Source organism: Arachis ipaensis, chromosome B6 (assembly GCF_059453495.1).
Source record: "Arachis ipaensis isolate K30076 ecotype BB chromosome B6, ASM5945349v1, whole genome shotgun sequence".
Lineage (NCBI taxonomy): Eukaryota > Viridiplantae > Streptophyta > Magnoliopsida > Fabales > Fabaceae > Arachis > Arachis ipaensis.
This window is the reverse complement of record NC_142441.1, coordinates 32,628,924-32,654,160: the sequence shown is the minus strand read 5'-3', so window position 1 is coordinate 32,654,160 and position 25,237 is coordinate 32,628,924. Positions and strand designations below refer to the sequence as shown.

Below are 25,237 nucleotides of genomic sequence, written 5' to 3'. Positions count from 1 at the left end.
TGCATTAGCATAGAACTCTTGAACCATTAGAATTCTGACTTGTTGGATGGTGGTTTGTTAGAACTTTCCAACCTCTTCTTTGGATCTCATGTCGGATCTCCGGATACTCATTTTTCTTAAGTTTGAAAGGGACCTTGGGGATCACTGGTGCGCAGAAATTGTGATTACACTTTGATTATGTAAAATTTATTGCTCTTTCTTTCCCTGGTGATGGCGCCAAAAACATGATGCCAATACCATGGTTCACAACTTCGCACAACTAACCAGCAAGTGCACTGGGTCGTCCAAGTAATACCTTACGTGAGTAAGGGTCGAATCCCACGGAGATTATTGGTATGAAGCAAGCTATGGTCACCTTGTAAATCTCAGTCAGGCGGATATCAAATGGTTATGGAGTTTTCGAAATTAATTAATAAAAGAAGGATAGAAATACTTATGTAATTCCTTGGTGAGAATTTTAGATAAGCGTATAGAGATGCATTTGTTCCTCTGAATCTCTGCTTTCCTGCTGTCTTCATCCAATCAGTCTTACTCCTTTCTATGGCTGGCTTTATGCAAGGGCATCACCGTTGTCAGTGGCTACATCCCCTCCTCTTGTGAAAATGGTCCAAGATGCCCTGTCACGGCACGGCTAATCATCTGAGGTTCCCGATCATGCTGGAATAGGATTCACCCTCCTTTTGCGTCTGTCACTACGCCCAGCACTCGCGAGTTTGAAGCTCGTCACAGTCATTCAATCATTGAATCCTACTCGGAATACCACAGACAAGGTTTAGACTTTCCGGATTCTCTTGAATTCCGCCATCATTCTAGCTTACACCACGAAGATTCTGATTAAGAGATCTAAGAGATACTCATTCAGTCGAAGGTAGAACGGAAGTGGTTGTCAGGCACGCGTTCATAGGGAATAATGATGATTGTCACGTTCATCACATTCAGGTTGAAGAGCGAATGAATATCTTAGAAGCGGAATAAGTTGAATTGAATAGAAAAACAGTAGTACTTTGCATTAATCTTTGAGGAACAGCAGAGCTCCACACCTTAATCTATGGAGTGTAGAAACTCTACCGTTGAAAATACATAAGTGAATAGAGGGTAGGCATGGCCGAGTGGCCAGCCTCCCATGGAGGTCTAGAGATCTAAAAATGATCAAAAGATTCCAAGATCCAAAGATGGTTCAAAAGATGTCTAATACAATAGTAAAAAGTCATATTTATAATAAACTAGTTACTAGGGTTTACAGAAGTAAGTAATTGATGCATAAATCCACTTCCGGGGCCCACTTGGTGTGTGCTTGGGCTGAGCTTGAATGTTGCACGTGTAGAGGTCCTTCTTGGAGTTGAACGCCAGCTTTTGTGCCAGTTTGGGCGTTGAACTCCACTTTGCAACTTGTTTCTGGCGCTGGACGCCAGAATTGGGCAGAGAACTGGCGTTGAACGCCAGTTTGTGTCGTCTAAACTTGGACAAAGTATGGACTATTATACATTGCTGGAAAGCCCTGGATGTCTAATTTCCAACGCAATTAGAAGCGCGCCATTTTGAGTTCTGTAGCTCCAGAAAATCCACTTTGAGTACAGGGAGGTCAGAATCCAACAGCATCAGCAGTCCTTCTTCAACCTCTGAATCTGATTTTTGCTCAAGTCCCTCAATTTCAACCAGAAAATACCTGAAATCATAGAAAAACACACAAACTCATAGTAAAATCCAGAAATGTGAATTTAACATAAAAACTAATGAAAACATCCCTAAAAGTAACTAGATTCTACTAAAAACATACTAAAAATAATGCCAAAAAGCGTATAAATTATCCGCTCATCACAACACCAAACTTAAATTGTTGCTTGTCCCCAAGCAACTGAAAATCAAATAGGATAAAAAGAAGAGAATATATTATAAATTCCAAACTATCAATGAAACATAGCTTCAATCAGATGAGCGGGACTTGTAGCTTTTTGCCTCTTGAATAGTTTTGGCATCTCACTTTATCCATTGAGGTTCAGAATGATTGGCATCTATAGGAACTCAAAGTTCAGATAGTGTTATTGATTCTCCTAGTTCAGTATGATGATTCTTGAACACAGCTTCTTTATGAGTCTTGGCCGTGGCCCTAAGCACTTTGTTTTCCAGTATTACCACCGGATACATAAATGCCACAGACACATAATTGGGTGAACCTTTTCAGATTGTGACTCATCTTTGCTAAAGTCCCTAATTAGAGGTGTCCAGGGTTCTTAAGCACACTCTTTTTTTTTTCTTTGGACCTTGACTTTAACCGCTCAGTCTGAAGTTTTCACTTGACACCTACACGCCACAAGCACATGGTTAGGGACAGCTTGGTTTAGCCGCTTAGACTAGGATTTTATTCCTTTAGGCCCTCCTATCCACTGATGCTCAAAGCCTTGGGATCCTTTTTATTTGCCCTTGCCTTTTGGTTTTAAGGGTTATTGGCTTTTTGCTCTTGCCTCTTGGTTTTAAGAGCTTTTGGCTTTTTCTGCTTGCTTTTTCTTTTTCTTTCTATTTTTATTTTTATTTTATTTTATTTATTTTTTTGCCTATTTTTTTCTCTTTTTTTTTCTGCAAGCTTTGTTCTTTGCTGCTTTTTCTTGCTTCAAGAATCATTTTTATGATTTTTCAGATTATCTAATAACATGTCTCCTAGTCATCATTCTTTCAAGAACCAACTATTTAACATTATTAAACAACAACTTCAAAAGACATATGCACTGTTCAAGCATTCATTCAGAAAACAAGAAGCATTGTCACCACATCAATATAATTAAACTAAGTTCAAGGATAAATTCGAATCTCATGTACTTCTTGTTCTTTTGAATTAAAACAGTTTTTATTTAAGAGAGGTGATGGATTTATAGGACATTCATAACTTTAAGACAAAGTTACTAACTACTAATGATCATATAGTGAAGACACAAACATAGATAAGCACATAACATAGAAAATGAAAAACAGAAGAAATAAGAACAAGGAATGAATCCACCTTAGTGATGGTGGCGTTTCCTTCTTGAGGAACCAATGATGTCCTTGAGCTCTTCTATGTCTCTTCCTTGTCTTTGTTGCTCCTCCCTCATTGCTTTTTGATCTTCTCTTATTTCATGAAGGATGATGGAGTACTCTTGATGTTCCACCCTTAGTTGTTCCATGTGGGAACTTAATTCTCCTAGGGAGGTGTTGATTTGCTCCCAATAGTTTTGTGGAGGAAAATTCATTTGAGGCATCTCCGGGATCTCATGGTGATGAGCTTCATACGCCTCTTGAGCTCCATGAATGGGCTCTCTTGCTTGCTCCATCTTTTTCTTAGTGATGGGTTTCTCTTCCTTAATGGGAATGTCTCCTTCTATGAAAGCTCCAGTTGAGTAACATAGATGGCAAATAAGATGAGGAAATGCTAGCCTTGCCATGGGGGATGACTTTTCGGCTATTTTGTAGAGTTCATTAGAGATGACTTCATGAACTTCTATTTCCTCTCCAATCATGATGCTATGAATCATGATGGCCCGATCCACAGTAACTTCAGATCGGTTGCTAGTGGGGATGATGGAGCATTGGATGAATTCCAACCATCCTCTAGCCATAGGCTTGAGGTCCAATCTTCTTAGTTGAACCGGCTTGCCTTTGGAGTCAATCTTCCATTGAGCTCCTTCCACACATATGTCCATAAGGACTTGGTCCAACCTTTGATCAAAGTTGACTCTTCTTGTGTAGGGGCGTGCGTTCTCTTCCATGTTTGGCAAGTTGAATGCCAACCTCACATTCTCCGGACTAAAATCTAAGTATTTCCCCCAAACCATTGTAACATAGTTCTTTGGATCCGGGTTCTTACTTTGATCATGGTTCTTGGTGATCCATGCATTGGCATAGAACTCTTGAACCATTAGGATGCCGACTTGTTGGATGGGATTTGTTAGAACTTCCCAACCTCTTCTTTGAATTTCATGTCGGATCTCCGGATACTCATTTCTTTTGAGTTTGAAAGGGACCTCGGGGATCACCTTCTTCTTGGCCACAACATCATAGAAGTGGTCTTGATGGGCTTTGGAGATGAACCTTTCCATCTCCCATGACTCGGAGGTGGAAGCTTTTGTCTTCCCTTTTCCTTTTCTAGAGGATTCTCCGGTCTTAGGTGCCATCAATGGTAATGGAAAAACAAAAAGCTTATGATTTTTGATGAGCGGATATTTTATACGCTTTTTGGGGTTAATTTCATATAGCTTTTAGTATGTTTTAGTTAGTTTTTAGTTTATTTTCATTAGTTTTTAGGAAAAATTTATATTTCTAGACTTTACTATGAGTTGTGTGTTTTTCTGTAATTTCAGGTATTTTTCTGGCTGAAATTGAGGGAGCTGAGCAAAAATCTGACTCAGGCTGAAAAAGGACTGCTGATGCTGTTGGATCCTGACCTCCCTGCACTCAAAATGGATTTTCTGGAGCTAAAGAACTCGAAATGGCATGCTTCCAATTGCGTTGGAAAGTAGACATCCAGGGCTTTCCAGCAATATATAATAGTTCATACTTTTCTCAAGGATAGACGATGTAAAATGGTGTTCAACGCCAGTTCTCTGCCCAATTCTGGCGTCCAGCGCCAGAAAAGGATTAAAAGTTGGAGTTCAACGCCAGAAATGGATCCAAACCTGGCGTTGAACGCCCAAAATGGCCTTATGCACGTGAATTGCTTAAGTCTCAGCCCCAGCACACACCAAGTGGGCCCCAGAAGTGGATCTCTATACCATCTGCTATAGTTTACTCATTTTCTGTAAACCTAGGCTACTAGTTTAGTATTTAAACAACTTTTAGAGACTTATTTTGTATCTCATGACATTTTAGATCTGAAATTTGTACTCTTTGACGGCATGAGTCTCTAAACTCCATTGTTGGAGGTGAGGAGCTCTGCTGTGTCTCGATGAATTAATGCAAGTATTTCTGTTTTCCACTCAAACACGCTTGTTCCTATCTAAGATGTTCATTCGCGCTTAACTGTGATGAAGGTGATGATCCGTGACACTCATCACCTTCCTCAAACCATGAACGTGTGCCTGACAACCACTTCCGTTCTATATCCGATTGAATGAATATCTCTTAGATTCCTTAATCAGAATCTTCGTGGTATAAGCTAGAACTGATGGCGGCATTCATGAGAATCCGGAAAGTCTAAACCTTGTCTGTGGTATTCCGAGTAGGATTCTGGGATTGGATGGCTGTAACGAACTTCAAACTCACGAGTGCTGAGCGTAGTGACAGACGCAAAAGGATAACAGATCCTATTCCGGTATGACTGAGAACCTCTAGATGATTAGCCGTGCGGTGACAGCGCACTTGGAATCTTTTCACTGGAAGGATGGATGGTAACCATTGACAACGGTGATCCACCTACACACAGCTTGCCATAGGAGGACGTGCGTGCGTGAATCAGAAGACAAGGCATCTCCAAAACTCTAACATATTCTCCATTACTGCATAACAAGTAACTTTTAATTCATGCTCTCCTGTTTATTCGCAATTCAACTGATAAACATAATTGACTTCCTGACTAAGATTTACAAGGTAACCATAGATTGTTTCAAACTAACAATCTCCGTGGGATTCGACCCTTACTCACGTAAGGTATTACTTGGACGACCCAGTGCACTTGCTGGTTAGTGGTACGAGTTGTGAAAAGTGTAATTCACAATTCGTGCACCAAGTTTTTGGCGCCGTTGCCGGGGATTGTTCGTGTTTGGACAACTAACGGTTTATTTTGTTGCTTAGATTAGGAAAAATTTTTCTTTTTTGGTTTAGAGTCTTTTATTATTTATCCCTTGTTAAAACACTTTAAATTTATAGCTCAATTAGTTAGAACGTGGTGTTTATGTTCATGGTAATTGGCTATCATATTTTTAAAATATTTTTCAAAAATATTTTTTTCTATTAAATCCTGTGCCAAACTTTAAGTTTGGTGTTTTCTTGTTGATTTTTCAAAAAAAAAAAAATTTCAAAAATTTATTTTGGTTTTCTAAAAAAATTTTAAGTTTGGTGTTCTTCCTTTGTGTTCTTGTGTTCTTGTGAGTCTTCAAAGTGTTCTTGAATTTTCCTTGTGTCTTGATCTTAAAATTTTTAAGTTTGGTGTTCCTTGGTGTTTTTCCCCCAAAAATTTTCGAAAACAAGGAGCATTAGATCTAAAAATTTTAAATCTTGTGCTATCTTATTGTTTTTCTCTCTCTTCTTAAAATTTAAAAATATCTTTTCTCTCTATTTTAAAGCATCTTTTTCGAAAATCAATTTTTAAAATTCAGATTTTTTTTAAACTTCCTAACCACTTTCTCTCTCCTTAATTTTTCGAAAATCTTCACCCACTTTTATTTATTTTTATTTTATTTTCGAAATAAATTAATAAATAAATAAATAAAAATATTTTCTCTATTTTACATCATCTCCCTTTCTCCATCATGGACCTAAGCGGAAATGAACAGTCTAGGAGGACTCTGGGGTCATATTCTAACCCCTCTACTGCTTCATATGGGAGTAGTATCTGCATACCCTCCATTGGAGTCAGTAGCTTTGAGTTGAATCCTCAGCTCATTATCATGGTGCAGCAAAGTTGCCAGTATTTCGGTCTTCCACAAGAAAAACCTACAGAGTTTCTGGCACAATTTTTACAAATTGCTGACACAGTACATGATAAAGAAATAGATCAGGATGTCTACAGACTATTACTGTTTCCATTTGCTGTAAAAGATCAAGCTAAGAGGTGGTTAAATAACCAACCTAAGGCCAGCATAAGGACATGGAAACAGCTGACAGAAAAATTCCTGAATCAATACTTTCCCCCAAAACGGATGACACAGCTAAGGCTGGACATCCAAGGCTTTAAACAAGGAGATAATGAATCTCTTTATGATGCCTGGGAGAGATACAGAGAGATGCTAAGAAAATGCCCCTCTGAAATGTTTTCAGAGTGGGTTCAGTTAGACATCTTCTACTATGGGCTTGCAGAAGGAGCTCAGATGTCTCTAGATTACTCAGCTGGTGGATCTATCCACATGAGAAAGACAATTGAAGAGGCTCAAGAGCTCATTGATACAGTTGCCAGGAATCAGCATCTGTACCTAAGCAGTGACCCTTCCATGAAAGAAGAGGTTAAAACAGCAACTGCTGAACTCAGTCCTGTGAAACAAGCTGCTGAATTCAATCAGCAATTGGAATTCCTAACAAAGCAATTAGCCGAATTCAAAGAGAGACTACAAGAGACAAGGATGGCTAATATACATATGGAAGAACAGTTTAAGCAAACAAAGCAGCAGCTGTCAAGACAAATAACAGAAGAATGCCAAGCAGTTCAATTAAGAAGTGGGAAAACATTAAATACCCCACCTCAAGGCAGCAAAAAGCTAAGGAATGAGCAAACCACCCAAAATTCACCTGAGGATAGTAAGAGCCCAGGGAAAAATAATTCTGGCACTAAAACGCCAGAAAATTGGTGGAAGGCTGGCGCTGAACGCCCAGACCATGCCCAAAACTGGCGTTCAACGCCAGAAACAAGGCAAAACTGGCGTTCAACGCCATAAATGGGCAAGGATCTGGCGTTGAACGCCCAAACTGGGCAAGATCTGGCGCTGAACGCCCAAAATGGGCACAATTCTGGCGTTCAGACGCCAGGAACAGATAAGGAGTTGGCGTCTAACGTCACTGTAGTTTCTAACTCTGGCACTCAATTGCCAGTGAGGGATCAGACACACACAAATGCTGATAACAACCCCTCTAAAAAGGCTTCTTCAACCACTTCTGTAGGCAATAAACCTGCAGCAACTACGGTTGAGGAATATAAAGCCAAGATACCTTATCCTCAAAAACTCCGGAAAGAGGAACAGGATAATTAATTTGCTCGCTTTGCAGATTATCTCAGGACTCTTGAAATAAAGATTCCATTTGCAGAAGCACTCGAGCAAATACCTTCTTATGCCAAGTTCATGAAAGAGATCTTGAGTCATAAAAAGGATTGGAGAGAAACAGAAAGAGTTCTCCTCACTAAAGAATGCAGTGCAGTCATTCTGAAGAGCTTTCCTGAAAAGCTTAAAGACCCTGGGAGTTTTCTGATACCATGCATATTAGAAGGTAATTGCACCAAGACAACCTTATGCGATCTTGGGGCAAGCATCAACTTAATACCTGCATCCACTATCAGAAAGCTTGGCTTAACTGACGAAGTTAAACCGACCCGGATATGTCTCCAACTTGCTGATGGCTCCACTAAATACCCATCAGGCGTGATTGAAGACATGATTGTCAGGGTTGGGCCATTCGCCTTTCCCACTGACTTTGTTATGCTGGAAATGGAGGAGCACAAGAGTGCTACTCTCATTCTAGGAAGACCCTTCCTAGCAACTGGACGATCCCTCATTGGCGTCCAACAGGGGGAAATAACCCTGAGAGTCAATGATGATGAGTTCAAGTTGAACGCTGTCAAAGCCATGTAGCATCCAGACACATCAACAGACTGCATGAAAGTTGATCTTATTGACTCTTTGGTAGAAGAGATCAACATGGCTGAGAGTCTCGAATCAGAGTTGGAACATATCTTTAAAGATGTTTAGCCTGATTTGGAGGACTCAGAGGACATGAAAGAGCCTCTGAAATTTCTTCTGGAAGAGGAAAAACCTCCTAAACCCGAGCTCAAGCCATTACCACCATCCTTGAAATATGCATTTCTGGGAGAAGGTGATACTTTTCCAGTGATCATAAGCTCTGCTTTAAATTCACAGGAAGAGGAAGCACTTATTCAAGTGCTAAGGACACACAAGACAGCTCTTGGGTGGTCCATAGGTGACCTTAAGGGCATAAGCCCAGCTAGATGCATGCACAAAATCCTATTGGAGGATAATGCCAAACCAGTGGTTCAACCACAGAGGCGGCTAAATCCAGCCATGAAGGAAGTGGTGCAGAAAGAGGTCACCAAATTACTAGAGGCTGGGATTATTTATCCTATTTCTGATAGCCCCTGGGTGAGCCCTGTCCAAGTCGTCCCAAAAAAAGGAGGCATGACAGTGATTTATAATGAAAAGAATGAACTAGTTCCTACGAGAACAGTTACAGGGTGGCGCATGTGTATTGACTACAGAAGGCTCAATACAGCCACCAGAAAGGATCATTTTCCTTTACCATTCATAGACCAGATGCTAGAAAGACTGGCAGGTCATGATTATTACTGTTTTCTGGATGGCTACTCAGGCTATAACCAGATTGCAGTAGATTTCCAGGATCAAGAGAAAACAGCATTCACATGTCCATCTAGAGTGTTTGCTTATAGAAGGATGCCATTTGGGTTGTGTAATGCACCTGCAACCTTCCAGAGATGCATGCTCTCGATTTTCTCTGATATGGTGGAAAAATTTCTGGAAGTCTTCATGGATGACTTCTCAGTATATGGAGACTCATTTAGCTCCTGTCTGGATCACCTGAAACTTGTTCTGAAAAGATGCCAAGAGACCAACCTAGTTTTAAACTGGGAAAAATGTCACTTCATGGTGACTGAGGGGATTGTCCTTGGGCATAAAATCTCAAACAAGGGAATAGAGGTGGATCAAGCAAAAATAGAGGTAATTGAAAAATTACCACCACCTGCCAATGTTAAGGCGATCAGAAGCTTTCTGGGGCATACAGGATTCTATAGGAGGTTTATAAAGGATTTTTCAGAAATCGCAAAACCTCTAAGCAATCTGCTAGCTGCTGACACGCCATTTGTGTTTGACACAGGGTGTCTGTAGGCGTTTGAAATGCTGAAAGCTAAGCTGGTCACAGCACCAGTCATTTCTGCACCAGACTGGACATTACCATTTGAGCTAATGTGTGATGCCAGTGATCATGCCATTGGTGCAGTACTGGGACAGAGGCATGACAAGCTTCTGCACGTCATTTATTATGCTAGTCGCGTTTTAAATGATGCTCAGAAAAATTACACAACCACAGAAAAGGAATTACTTGTAGTGGTTTATGCCATTGACAAGTTCAGATCATACCTAGTAGGATCAAAAGTGATTGTGTATACTGACCATGCTGCTCTTAAATATCTACTCACAAAGCAGGATTCAAAACCCAGGCTTATCAGATGGGTGTTGCTTCTGCAAGAGTTTGATATAGAAATAAGAGACAGAAAAGGGACAGAAAACCAAGTGGCTGATCATCTGTCCTGGATAGAGCCAGTAGAAGGGACGCCCCTCCCCTCTCTTGAGATCTCTGAAACTTTTCCGGATGAGCATTTATTCGCCATTCAGGAAACCCCATGGTTTGCCGATATTGCAAACTATAAAGCTGCAAGGTTCATACCCAAGGAGTACAACAGTATACAAAAGAAGAAATTAATCACTGATGCAAAGTACTACTTGTGGGATGAACCTTATCTCTTTAAGAGATGTGCAGACGGAATAATCCGTAGGTGTGTGCCTAAAGAAGCACAGAGGATCCTATGGCACTGCCATGGATCTCAATATGGAGGCCATTTTGGAGGTGAGCGAACAGCCACCAAGGTCCTCCAATGTGGCTTCTATTGGCCCACACTCTATAGAGACTCCCGAGAGTTCGTACGTAACTGTGACAGTTGCCAAAGAGCTGGTAATCTGCCTCATGGTTACGCCATGCCTCAACAAGAAATCTTGGAGATTGAGTTGTTTGACGTATGGGGAATTGACTTCATGGGACCTTTCCCACCATCATACTCAAACACTTATATTCTGGTGGCAGTTGACTATGTATCAAAATGGGTTGAGGCCATTGCCACACCCAACAATGATACTAAAACAGTGCTGAAGTTCCTCCAGAAACATATCTTTAGCAGGTTTGGTGTCCCTAGAGTACTAATTAGTGATGGGGGCACTCACTTCTGTAATAAACAGCTTTACTCTGCCATGGTTCGGTATGGAATTCACCATAAAGTGGCCACTCCATATCATCCACAAACTAATGGGCAAGTTAAAGTCTCTAACAGAGAATTAAAGAGAATCCTAGAACGGACAGTAAGTACCCGTAGAAAGGATTGGGCACGGAGCTTGGATGATGCTCTGTGGGCTTACAGAACAGCATTCAAGACCCCTATAGGGACCTCTCCATACCAACTTGTGTATGGTAAGGCATGTCACCTGCCCGTGGAACTGGAACATAAAGCCTACTGGGCAACCAGATTCCTAAACTTTGATGCCAAATTAGCAGGAGAAAAAAGATTGCTCCAGCTAAATGAGTTAGAGGAATTCAGATTCACAGCTTTCGAAAATTCTAAGCTTTATAAAGAGAAATAAAAAATGTGGCATGACAGAAAGCTGTCATCTAGAATCTTTGAACTAGGACAGAAGGTTCTGCTGTTCAACTCTAGACTCAGGCTATTCCCCGGGAAATTGAAATCCCGGTGGAGGGGATCATACGTGATTACAAGCGTATCACCATATGGTTATGTAGAGCTTCAAGATATTGACTCTGACAAGAAGTTCATTGTTAATGGACAGAGAATCAAGCACTATCTTGAAGGAAATGTCGAGCAAGAGTGCTCAAGGTTGAAGCTAGATTAAAAGCTCAGCAAGGTCCAGCTAAGGACATTAAAGAAGCGCTTGTTGGGAGGCAACCCAATTTTTATTTATTTTCATGGTTTTTCATGTTTTATTAGGTTCATGATCATGTGGAGTCACAAAATAAATATTAAAAATTGAAAATGGAATAAAAAACAGCAGAAGAAAAATCACACCCTGGAGGAAGCACCTGTCTGGCGTTCAACGCCAGAACAGAGCATGGTTCTGGCACTGAACGCCCAAAATGGGCAACATCCTGGCGCTGAACACCCAGAACAAGCATGGTTCTGGCGTTCAACGCCAGAAATGGCTAGTAAATGGGCGTTGAACGCCCAAAATGGGCACCAACCTGGCGCTGAACGCCCAGAGTTGTGTGCAAGGGCATTTTGCATGCCTAAATTGGTGCAGGGATGTAAATTCCTTGACACCTCAAGATCTGTGGACCTCACAGGATCATTTCAAGATCTGTGGACCCCACAGGATCCCCACCTTCCCTCCTCATAATCCTAGTTTTTTTTTCCACATCTTCTTCTTCATCTATTCCTTCTTCTTTTGCTCGAGGGCGAGCAACATTATAAGTTTGGTGTGGTAAAACAATTATGTGAAGGATCTATAGCTCAGTGGTAGAACATGTGGCTGCAAATCAAGAGATCCCTGAGATACCTCAGGGGATGCACTTCCCTCCACATAATTATTGGAAGCAACTGAGGATAGAAATACCAAAAATCACTAGGAATCAAGCCACAAAGGCAAGGAAGAGACATAAAAGAGCTTAAGAACATCATTGGTTCCTCAAGAAGGAAATGCCATCATCACTAAGGTGGACTCATTCCTTGTTCTTACTTGCTCTGTTTTTCATTTTCTCTATGTTAAGTGCTTATCTATGTTTGTGTCTTCATTACATGATCATTAGTAGTAATTAGTGTCTATTTTGATTTTATCCCCAATTAAGTTATAGTCTATTTTTCTCATCATCAGCAAACATGAATAAAATAGTAGATCTTTTGAATAAGAGGCAATAAAATTTCGAGTTTTTAATAAGAAAAATTCTAATTAGTAACATGTGGTGGCAATACTTTCTGTCTTCTGAATGAATGCTTGAACAGTGCATATGTCTTTTGAATTTGTTGTTTAAGACTGTTAAATATGTTGGCTCTTGAAAGAATGATGAACATGAGACCTGTTATTGACAATCTGAAAAATAAAAAAAATGACTCTTGAAGCAAGAAAAAGCAGCAAAGAACAAGGCTTGCAGAAAAAAAGAAAAAAAAAGAAAAAAAAAAGCAAGCAGAAAAAGCCAATAACCCTTAAAACCAAAAGGCAAGGGTAATAAAAAGGATCCCAAGGCTTTGAGCATCAGTGGATAGGAGGGCCTAAGGGAATAAAATCCTGGCCTAAGCGGCTAAACCAAGCTGTCCCTAACCATGTGCTTGTGGCGTGAAGGTGTCAAGTGAAAACTTGAGACTGAGCGGTTAAAGTCAAGGTCCAAAGCAAAAAGAAGAGTGTGCTTAAGAACTCTGGACACCTCTAATTGGGAACTTTAGCAAAGCTGAGTCACAATCTAAAAGGTTCACCCAATTATGTGTCTGTGGCATTTATGTATCCGGTGGTAATACTGGAAAACAAAGTGCTTAGGGCCACGGCCAAGACTCATGAAATAGCTGTGTTCAAGAATCATCATAGTGAAATAGGAGAATCAATAACACTATCTGAATTCTAAGTTCCCATAGATGCCAATCACTCTGAGCTTCAATGGATAAAGTGAGATGCCAAAACTGTTCGGAAGCAAAAAGCTACTAGTCCCGCTCATCTAATTAGAATCTGAGCTTCACTCAAAAACTCTGAGATATTATTGCTTCTCAACCTATTAGTCTTCTATTTTATTTGTCTAGTTGCTTGAGGACAAGCAACAGTTTAAGTTTGGTGTTGTGATGAGCGGATATTTTATACGCTTTTTGGGGTTAATTTCATATAGCTTTTAGTATGTTTTAGTTAGTTTTTAGTTTATTTTCATTAGTTTTTAGGAAAAATTTATATTTCTGGACTTTACTATGAGTTTTGTGTTTTTCTGTAATTTCAGGTATTTTTCTGGTTGAAATTGAGGGAGCTGAGCAAAAATCTGATTCAGGCTGAAAAAGGACTGCTGATGCTGTTGGATTCTGACCTCCCTGCACTCAAAATGGATTTTCTGGAGCTAAAGAACTCGAAATGGCATGCTTCCAATTGCGTTGGAAAGTAGACATCCAGGGATTTCCAGAAATATATAATAGTCTATACTTTGCTCAAGGATAAATGATGTAAACTGGCGTTCAACGCCAGTTTTCTGCCCAATTCTGGTGTCCAGCGCCAGAAAAGGATTAAAAGTTGGAGTTCAACGCCAGAAATGGATCCAAACCTGGCGTTGAACGCCCAAAATGGCCTTATGCACGTGAATTGCTTAAGTCTCAGCCCCAGCACACACCAAGTGGGCCCCAGAAGTGGATCTCTATACCATCTGCTATAGTTTACTCATTTTCTGTAAACCTAGGCTACTAGTTTAGTATTTAAACAACTTTTAGAGACTTATTTTGTATCTCATGACATTTTAGATCTGAACTTTGTACTCTTTGATGGCATGAGTCTCTAAACTCCATTGTTGGGGGGTGAGGAGCTCTGCTGTGTCTCGATAAATTAATGCAAGTATTTCTGTTTTCCACTCAAACACGCTTGTTCCTATCTAAGATGTTCATTCGTGCTTAACTGTGATGAAGGTGATGATCTGTGACACTCATCACCTTCCTTAAACCATGAACGTGTGCCTGACAACCACTTCCGTTCTATATCCGATTGAATGAATATCTCTTAGATTCCTTAATCAGAATCTTCGTGGTATAAGCTAGAACTGATGGCGGCATTCATGAGAATCCAGAAAGTCTAAACATTGTCTGTGGTATTCCGAGTAGGATTCTGGGATTGGATGGCTGTGACGAACTTCAAACTCACGAGTGCTGGGCGTAGTGACAGACGCAAAAGGATAACAGATCCTATTCCGGTATGACTGAGAACCTGCAGATGATTAGCCGTGCGGTGACAGCGCACTTGGAATCTTTTCACTGGAAGGATGGATGGTAACCATTGACAACGGTGATCCACCTACACACAGCTTGCCATAGGAGGACGTGCGTGCGTGAATCAGAAGACAGAGGAAAGCAGAGATTCAGAAGACAAGGCATCTCCAAAACTCCAACATATTCTCCATTACTGCATAACAAGTAACTTTTAATTCATGCTCTCCTGTTTATTCACAATTCAACTGATAAACATAATTGACTTCCTGACTAAGATTTACAAGGTAACCATAGATTGTTTCAAACCAACAATCTCCGTGGGATTCGACCCTTACTCACGTAAGGTATTACTTGGACGACCCAGTGCACTTGCTGGTTAGTGGTACGAGTTGTGAAAAGTGTAATTCACAATTCGTGCACCACTTTTACCACACCAAACTTAAAATTTTGCTCGCCCTCGAGCAAGAGAAGAAAGAATAGATGAAGAAGAAGAAGAAATGGAGGAGAGGGAGAATGGGTTGTGTTTCGGCCAAGAAGAGAAGAGAGGGTTGTGTTGTGGGAAAATGAGGAAGAATGGAGGGCTATATATAGGGAAGGGAGGGGGTGAAGGTTCGGCCATTTAGGGTGGGTTTGGGTGGGAAATTGATTTTGAATTTTGAAGGTAGGTGAAGAGTGTTTATGGGATTGTGTGAAAGAGGAGTGAGAAGAAGTGAGTGGAGGTAGGTAGGGATCCTGTGGGTCCACAAATCCTGAGGTGATCCTGTGGGTCCACAGATCCTGAGGTGTTCAAGGATTTACAACCTTGCACCAAATTAGGCATGTAAAATGCCCTTGCACACAACTCTTGGCGTTCAGCGCCAGGTTGGTGCTTGTTCTGGGCATTGAACGCCCATTTGTAGCCTATTTCTGGCGTTGAACGCCAGAACCATGCTTGTTCTGGGCGTTCAGCGCCAGCTCTCCTCCAGGGTGCATTTTTGGCGTTCAAACGCCCAGATGCTGCCCATTTCTGGCATTCAGCGCCAGAACCATGCTCTGTTCTGGCGTTGAACGCCCAAAACATGCTTCTTACTGGCGTTTAAACGCCAGTAAGGTCTTCCTCCAGGGTGTGATTTTTCTTCTGCTGTTTTTGATTCCGTTTTCAATTTTTATTTTTATTTTGTGACTCCACATGATCATGAACCTATAAAGATATATAACTAAGAAAAATATAGTTAGATAAATAAAAATTGGGTTGCCTCCCAATAAGTGCTTCTTTAATGTCAATAGCTTGACAGTGGGCTCTCATGGAGCCTCACAGATGTGCAGAGCTTTGTTGAGACCTCCCAACACCAAACTTAGAGTTTGGATATGGGGGTTTGACACCAAACTTAGAATTTGGTTGTGGCCTCCCAACACCAAACTTAGAGTTTGACTGTGGGGGCTTTGTTTGACTCTGCTTTGAGAGAAGCTTTTTATGCTTCCTCTCCATGGATGCAGAGAGAGATCCTTGAGTTGTAAACACAAGGTTGTCCTTATTTAATTGAAGGATCAATTCTCCTCTGTCCACATCAATCACAGCTCTTGCTGTGGCTAGGAAAGGTCTTCCTAGGATGATGGATTCATCCTCTTCCTTTCCAGTGTCTAGGACTATGAAATTAGCAGGGATGTAAAGGCCTTCACCTTTACTAACACGTCCTCTACTTGTCCATAAGCCTCTTTTCTTGAATTGTCTGCCATTTCTAATGAGATTTTAGCAGCTTGCACCCCATAAATTCCCAATTTCTCTATTACAGAGAGGGGCATGAGGTTTATCCCTGAACCAAGGTCACACAGAGCCTTAAAGATCATGGTGCCTATGGTACAAGGTATTATGAACTTTCTAGGATCCTGTTTCTTCTAAGGCAATGTCAGTTGATCCAGATCACTTAGTTCATTGGTGAACAAGGGAGGTTCATCTTCCCAAGTCTCAATACCAAATAATTTGGCATTTAGCTTCATGATTGCACCAAGGAACTTGGCAGCTTGCTCTTCAGTAACATCCTCATTCTCTTCAGAAGAGGAATACTCATCAGAGCTCATGAATGGCATAAGGAGGTTCAATGGAATCTCTATGGTCTCTAGATGAGCCTCAGAGTCCTTTGGTTCCTCAGAGGGAAGCTCCTTATTGATCACTGGACGTCCCAGGAGGTCTTCCTCCTTGGGATTCACGTCCTCTCCTTCCCTTACAGGTTCGGCCATGGTGCTTATGTCAATGGCCTTGCACTCTCCTTTTGGATTCTCTTCTGTATTGCTTGGGAGAGTACTAGGAGGGATTTCAGTGATCCTTTTACTCAGCTGGCCCACTTGTGCTTCCAAATTTCTAATGGAAGACCTTGTTTCATTCATGAAACTTACAGTGGCCTTGGATAGATCAGAGACTAAGTTTGCTAAATTAGAGGTATTTTGTTCAGAGTTCTCTATTTGTTGCTGAGTGGATGATGGAAAAGGTTTATTATTGTTAAACCTGTTTCTTCCACCATTATTAAAGCCTTGTTGAGGCCTTTGATCCTTCCATGAGAGATTTGGATGATTTCTCCATGATGGATTATAGGTGTTTCCATATGGTTCACCCATGTAATTTACCTCTGCTATTGCAGGGTTCTCAGGATCATAAGCTCCTTCTTCATAAGAAGCCTCTTGAGTACTTTTGGATGCAGCTTGCATTCCATTCAGACTCTGAGAAATCATATTGACTTGCTGAGTCAATATTTTGTTCTGAGCCAATATGGCATTCAGAGTATCAACTTCAAGAACTCCCTTCTTCTGAGGCATCCCATTACTCACAGGATTCCTCTCAGAAGTGTACATGAACTGGTTATTAGCAACCATGTCAATGAGTTCTTGGGCTTCTGCAGGCATTTTCTTTAGGTGAATGGATCCACCTGCAGAAGTGTCCAATGACATCTTTGATAGCTCAGATAAACTATCATAGAATATATCCAGGATGGTCCATTCTGAAAGCATGTCAGAAGGGCACTTTTTGGTCAGCTGCTTGTATCTTTCCCAAGCTTCATAGAGGGATTCACCTTCCTTCTGTCTGAAGGTCTGAACATCTACTCTAAGCTTGCTCAGCTTTTGACGAGGAAAGAACTTGGCTAAGAAAGCCGTGACCAGCTTATCCCAAGAGTTCAGGCTATCTCTGGGTTGAGAGTCCAACCACACTCTAGCTCTGTCTCTTACAGCAAAAGGGAAAAGCATGAGCCTGTAGACTTCAGGATCTACTCTATTAGTCTTAACAGTATCACAGATCTGCAAGAATTCAGTTAAGAACTGAAAAGGATCTTCAGATGGAAGTCTATGAAACTTGCAGTTCTGCTGCATCAGAGAAATTAGCTGAGGTTTCAGCTCAAAATTGTTTGCTCCAATAGCAGGAATGGAGATGCTTCTTCCATCTAAATTGGAATTAGGTGCAGTAAAGTCACCAAGCATCCTCCTTGCATTATTGTTGTTGGGTTCGGCTGCCATCTCCTTTACTTGTTCGAAATTTTCAATAAGGTTGTCTCTGGATTGTTGTAATTTAGCTTCTCTTAGTTTTCTCTTCAGAGTTCTTTCAGGTTCTGGATCAGTTTCAACAAGAATGCCTTTTTCTCTGTCCCTGCTCATAAGAAAGAGAAGAGAAAAAGAAAAGAAGAGGAATCATCTATGTCACAGTAAAGAGGTTCCTTATTGTTAGTAGAAAAAGAAGAAGAAGAAAAAAAAATTCGAACACAGATAGAAGAGGGGGTTCGAATTTGGTGAGTGATGTGAGGAAGAGATGTTAGTAGGTGAATAAATAAATAGAATAAGATGAGGGAGAAGGATTTTCGAAAATTATTTTTGAAAAAGAGTTAGTGATTTTCGAAAATAGTTTTTGAAAAAGGTTAGTAATTTTTTGAAAAGTTTAAAATCAAAAGTTAAAATAATTAATTAATTAAAAAAGAATTTTTGAAAAAGAGGGAGATATTTTCGAAAATTAGAGAGAGAGAGTTAGTTAGGTGGTTTTGAAAAAGATAAGAAACAAACAAAAATTTAGTTAGTTAGTTGAAACAAATTTTGAAAATCAATTTTGAGAAGATAAGAAGTTAGGAAGTTAGAAAAGATATTTTGAAATCAATTTTTTTTTAAAAAAAAAGATAAGATAAGAAGATATTTTTGAAAAGATATGATTGAAATTAGTTTTTGAAAAAGATTTGATTTTTAAAAATCACAATTAATGACTTGATTCACAAGAAATCACAAGATATGATTCTAGAACTCAAAGTTTGAATCTTTCTTAACAAGCAAGTAACAAACTTGAAATTTTTGAATCAAAACATTAATTGATGATGTCATTTTCGAAAATTATGAGATAAAATTAAGAAAAACATTTTTGAAAAACATTTTTATAATTTTCGAAAATAACTAAGAAAAATGAAAAAGATTTGATTTTTGAAAAAGATTTTGAAAAAGATAAGATTTTTAAATTGAAAATTTGATTTGACTCATGAAAACAACTAGATTTTAAAAATTTTTTGAAAAAGTCAAATCTAATTTTCGAAATTTATGAGAGAAAAATGGAAAGATATATATTTTTTTTATTTTTGAATTTTTATGATGAGAGAGAAAAACAAGAAAAATGATGCAATGCATGAAAGTTATGGATCAAAACAATGAATGCATGCAAGAATGCTATGAATGTCAAGATGAACACCAAGAACACTATGAAGATCATGATGAACATCAAGAACACATTTTTGAAAAATTTTTAATGCAAAGAAAACATGCAAGACACCAAACTTAGAATTCTTTAATGCTTAGACATAAAGAATTCAGGAATGCATATGAAAAACAAGAAAAGATGCAAAACATGCAATTGCAAAGATCAAACAAGAAGACTTACCAAGAACAACTTGAAGATCATGAAGAACACTATGAATGCATGAATTTTTGAAAAATGCAAGATGAATATGCAATTGACACCAAACTTATAACATGACTCAAGACTCAAACAAGAAACACAAAAATATTTTTTATTTTTATGATTTTCTAATTGTTTTATATTTTCTTTTAATTTTTCGAAAATCATTTTGAAAAACAAAAATAAGGATTCCAAAATTTTTAATATGAATTCCAGGAATCTTATGCTCTTTAGTCTAAAGCTCCAATCAAAGGGTCAGGCATGGCATAATAGCCAGCCAAGCTTTAGCATGTAACAAGTAGATCATGAACAGTAGTAGGTGGATTAGCACCAACTAGCTTGCTCTTGATAACAAATTGGAAGCCTCAGTCCAAATGAATTTAGACATGGCTTTACAGCCAGCCAGGCTTCACATGCTTCATGAAACACTAGAATTCATTCTAAAAAATTTTGAATAAAATTATAAAATTTTTGAAAATATTTTTATTTTAAAATTTTTTTTTCGAAAACAAAGGAGAAAATTTTGAAAGATTTTTGAAAAATTTTTGAAAACTTTTTGAAAAGAAAACGAAAAGAAAGTTACCCAATCTGAGCAACAAGATGAACCGTCAGTTGTCCAAACTCGAACAATCCCTGGCAACGGCGCCAAAAACTTGGTGCGCAGAAATTGTGATTACACTTTGATTATGTAAAATTCATTGCTCTTTCTTTCCCTGGTGATGGCGCCAAAAACATGATGCCAATACCATGGTTCACAACTTCGCACAACTAACCAGCAAGTGCACTGGGTCGTCCAAGTAATACCTTACGTGAGTAAGGGTCGAATCCCACGGAGATTGTTGGTATGAAGCAAGCTATGGTCACCTTGTAAATCTCAGTCAGGCGGATATCAAATGGTTATGGAGTTTTTCGAAATTAATTAATAAAAGAAGGATAGAAATACTTATGTAATTCCTTGGTGAGAATTTCAGATAAGCGTATAGAGATGCATTTGTTCCTCTGAATCTCTGCTTTCCTGCTGTCTTCATCCAATCAGTCTTACTCCTTTCTATGGCTGGCTTTATGCAAGGGCATCACCGTTGTCAGTGGCTACATCCCCTCCTCTTGTGAAAATGGTCCAAGATGCCCTGTCACGGCACGGCTAATCATCTGAGGTTCCCGATCATGCTGGAATAGGATTCACCCTCCTTTTGCGTCTGTCACTACGCCCAGCACTCGCGAGTTTGAAGCTCGTCACAGTCATTCAATCATTGAATCCTACTCGAAATACCACAGACAAGGTTTAGACTTTCCGGATTCTCTTGAATGCCACCATCATTCTAGCTTACACCACGAAGATTCTGATTAAGAGATCTAAGAGATACTCATTCAGTCGAAGGTAGAATGGAAGTGGTTGTCAGGCACGCGTTCATAGGGAATGATGATGATTGTCACGTTCATCACATTCAGGTTGAAGATCGAATGAATATCTTAGAAGCGGAATAAGTTGAATTGAATAGAAAAACAGTAGTACTTTGCATTAATCTTTGAAGAACAGCAGAGCTCCACACCTTAATCTATGGAGTGTAGAAACTCTACCGTTGAAAATACATAAGTGAATAGAGGGTAGGCATGGCCGAGTGGCCAGCCTCCCATGGAGGTCTAGAGATCTAAAAATGATCAAAAGATTCCAAGATCCAAAGATGGTTCAAAAGATGTCTAATACAATAGTAAAAAGTCATATTTATAATAAACTAGTTACTAGAGTTTACAGAAGTAAGTAATTGATGCATAAATCCACTTCCGGGGCCCACTTGGTGTGTGCTTGGGCTGAGCTTGAATGTTGCACGTGTAGAGGTCCTTCTTGGAGTTGAACGCCAGCTTTTGTGCCAGTTTGGGCGTTGAACTCCACTTTGCAACTTGTTTCTGGCGCTGGACGCCAGAATTGAGCTGAGAACTGGCGTTGAACTCCAGTTTGTGTCGTCTAAACTTGGGCAAAGTATGGACTATTATACATTGCTGGAAAGCCCTGGATGTCTAATTTCCAACGCAATTGGAAGCGCACCATTTTGAGTTCTGTAGCTCCAGAAAATCCACTTTGAGTACAGGGAGGTCAGAATCCAACAGCATCAGCAGTCCTTCTTCAACCTCTGAATCTGATTTTTGCTCAAGTCCCTCAATTTCAGCCAGAAAATACCTGAAATTATAGAAAAACACACAAACTCATAGTAAAGTCCAGAAATGTGAATTTAACATAAAAACTAATGAAAACATCCCTAAAAGTAACTAGATTCTACTAAAAACATACTAAAAATAATGCCAAAAAGCGTATAAATTATCCGCTCATCAATCACCTTCTTCTTGGCCACAACATCATAGAAGTGGTCTTGATGGGCTTTGGAGATGAATCTTTCCATCTCCCATGACTCGGAGGTGGAAGCTTTTGTCTTCCCTTTCCCTTTTTTAGAGGATTCTCCGGTCTTAGGTGCCATTAATGGTAATGGAAAAATAAAAAGCTTATGCTTTTACCACACCAAACTTAGAATATTGCTCGCCCTCGAGCAAGAGAAGAAAGAATAGATGAAGAAGAAGAAGAAATGGAGGAGAGGGAGAAAGAGTTGTGTTTCGGCCAAGAAAGGAAAGAGAGGGTTGTGTTGTGTGGAAATGAAAAAGAATGGAGGGGTTTATATAGTGGAAGGAGAGGGGTTAGGGTTCGGTCATATGGGGTGGGTTTGGGTGGGAAAGTGATTTTGAATTTTGAAGGTAGGTGGGATTTATGAGGTAGGTTTATGGGGAAGAGTGGATAGATGTGATAGGTGAAGGGGTAATGGGGAAGACAGCTTGAGGTGATTGGTGAAGGATTTTGGGGAAGGGTGTTTATTGGGAAGAGAGGATGAATGAGAAGAGGGAAGAGTATGAGTGGAGGTAGGTGGGGATCCTGTGGGGTCCACAGATGCTGAGATGATCCTGTGGGGTCCACAGATCCTGATGTGTCAAAGATTTGCATCCCTGCACCAATTAGGCATGTAAAATGCCTTTGCATGCAATTCTGGCGTTGAACGCCAGTTCTATGCTTGTTTCTGGCGTTCAGCGCCAGCTTTCCTCAGTGTGCATTTCTGGCGTCTGAACGCCAGGATGCTGCTTGTTTCTGGCGTTCAACACCAGATCCATGCTCTGTTTTGGCATTGAACGCCAGCCAGATGCTCCTTACTGGCGTTTAAACGCCAGTAAGCCCTTCCTCCAGGCTGTGATTTTTCTTCTGCAGTTTTTGATTCTATTTTTAATTTTTCTATTTATTTTGTGACTCCACATGATCATGAACCTAATAAAACATGAAAGAACAATAAGAATAAAATTAGATAAAAATTGGGTTGCCTCCCAACAAGCGCTTCTTTAATGTCAATAACTTGACAGTGGGCTCTCATGGAGCCTCACAGATGTTCAGAGCATTTTTGAGACTTCCCAACACCAAACTTAGAGTTTGATTGTGGGGGCTATGTATGACTCTGTTTTGAGAGAAGCTTACTGTGCCTCTTTTCCATGTTTACAGAAGGATGACCTTGAGTTTTAAACACAAGGGAGTCCTCATTCAATTGAAAGACTAGTTCACCTCTGTTAACATCAATCACAGCTCTTGCTGTGGCTAGGAAGGGTCTTCCAAGGATGATGGATTCATCCTCATCCTTCCCATTATCTAGGATTATGAAATCAGCAAGGATGTAAAGGCCTTCAACCTTTACTAACATGTCCTCTACTTGTCCATAAGCCTCTTTTCTTGAGTTGTCTGCCATCTCTAATGAGATTCTGGCAGCTTGCACCTCAAAGATTCCAAGTTTCTCCATTACAGAGAGTGGCATGAGGTTTTATTCCTGACCCCAGATCACATAGAGCCTTCTCAAAGGTCATGGTGCCTATGGTACAAGGTATTAGGAACTTTCCAGGATCCTGTTTCTTCTGAGGCAGTCTCAGTTGATCCAATGCATTTAGTTCATTGGTGAACAGGGGAAGTTTATCTCTCCAAGTCTCATTACCAAATAATTTGGCATTTAGCTTCATGATTGCACCAAGGTACTTGGCAACTTGCTCTTCAGTAACATCCTCATTCTCTTCAGAAGAAGAATACTCATCAGAGCTCATGAAGGGCATAAGGAGGTTCAATGGAATCTCTATGGTCTCTAGAAGAGCCTCAGATTCTTTTGGTTCCCCAAAGGAAAAATCCTTATTGGTCACTGGACGTCCCAGGAGGTCTTCCTCACTGGGATTCATGTCCTCTCCCTCCCTTGTAGGTTCGGCCATGGTGATCAATTCAATGGCCTTGCACTCTCCTTTTGGATTTTCTTCTGAATTGCTGGGGAGAGTACTAGGAGGGATTTCAGTGATCCTTTTACTCAGCTGGCCCACTTGTGCTTCCAGATTTCTAATGGAGGACCTTGTTTTATTCATGAAACTCAAAGTGGCCTTAGATAGATCAGAGACTATATTTGCCAAGTTAGATGGATTCTGCTCAGAGTTCTCTGTCTATTGCTGAGTGGATGATGGAAAAGGTTTACTATTGTTAAACCTGTTTCTTCCACCATTATTAAAGCCTTGTTGAGGCTTTTGTTGATCCTTCCATGAGAGATTTGGGTGATTTCTCCATGAGGGATTATAGGTGTTTCCATATGGTTCACCCATGTAATTCACCTCTGCTATTGCAGGGTTCTCAAGATCATAAGCTTCTTCTTCAGAAGATGCCTCTTGAGTACTATTGGATGCAGCTTGCATTCCATTCAGACTCTGAGAAATCATATTGACTTGCTGAGTCAATATTTTATTCTGAGCCAATATGGCATTCAGAGTATCAATTTCAAGAACTCCCTTCTTCTGAGGCGTCCCATTACTCACAGGATTCCTCTCAGAAGTGTACATGAACTGGTTATTAGCAACCATGTCAATGAGTTCTTGAGCTTATACAAGCGTTTTCTTTAGGTGAATGGATCCACCTGCAGAAGTATCCAATGACATCTTAGCTAATTCAGACAGACCATCATAGAATATATCCAGGATGGTCCATTCTGAAAGCATGTCAGAAGGACACTTTTTGGTCAGTTGCTTGTATCTCTCCCAAGCTTCATAGAGGGATTCACCTTCCTTCTGTCTGAAGGTTTGAACATCAACTCTAAGCTTATGATGTGTGGAAAATGATCCAACATAAAACTCACCGGCAAGTGTACCGGGTCGCATCAAGTAATAATAACTCACATGAGTGAGGTCGATCCCACAGGGATTGAAGGATTGAGCAATTTTGGTTTAGTGGTTGATTTAGTCAAGCGAATCAAGTATTGGTTGAGTTGTTTGTAATTGGCAGAAACTAAATTGCTTGAAATGTAAGGGGAGAGGGAAGAATTGCAGAAAGTTAAAGAGAGCAGGAAGTAAAGGGCTGAATCTTAAAGAACAAGTAATTTAAATTGCAGAAACTTAGATTGCAAGAAATGTAAATAACTGAATCTTAAAGTGCAAGAAATTTAAATTGCTTGAATTGTAAAGGGAATTAGGAAGTGGGATTGCAGAAATTAAACAAGCAGAAGTAAATTGCAATGAATAGAAGAGCAAGAGATGAATTAAATGGAAATATATCTCAAACAAAAAAGTAAAAATGCTTGAAGAATTTAAAAACAGAAAATGACTTGTGCTTAATTTGCAGCAATTTAAAAGATGGTTGAAGATCTCAGGGGTGGAAGAGACTAGAAAACAAGTCTAGATCTCAAATCCTTCCTTGATCCAACAGGAACAAGTGC

At 39.9% G+C, this 25,237-nt stretch overlaps 2 non-coding genes across 2 annotated transcripts; both read left to right on the top strand.

Annotated features, from left to right (window-relative positions):
• Positions 1–17,563: 17,563 nt before the first annotated feature.
• LOC148555070 (small nucleolar RNA R71) lies at positions 17,564–17,671 on the top strand. Its single transcript, XR_015887608.1, has one exon. It is a non-coding gene; the product is annotated as a small nucleolar RNA R71 (small nucleolar RNA).
• A 6,847-nt stretch (positions 17,672–24,518) lies between these two features.
• LOC148555069 (small nucleolar RNA R71) lies at positions 24,519–24,626 on the top strand. Its single transcript, XR_015886856.1, has one exon. It is a non-coding gene; the product is annotated as a small nucleolar RNA R71 (small nucleolar RNA).
• The last annotated feature ends 611 nt before the right edge of the window (positions 24,627–25,237 follow it).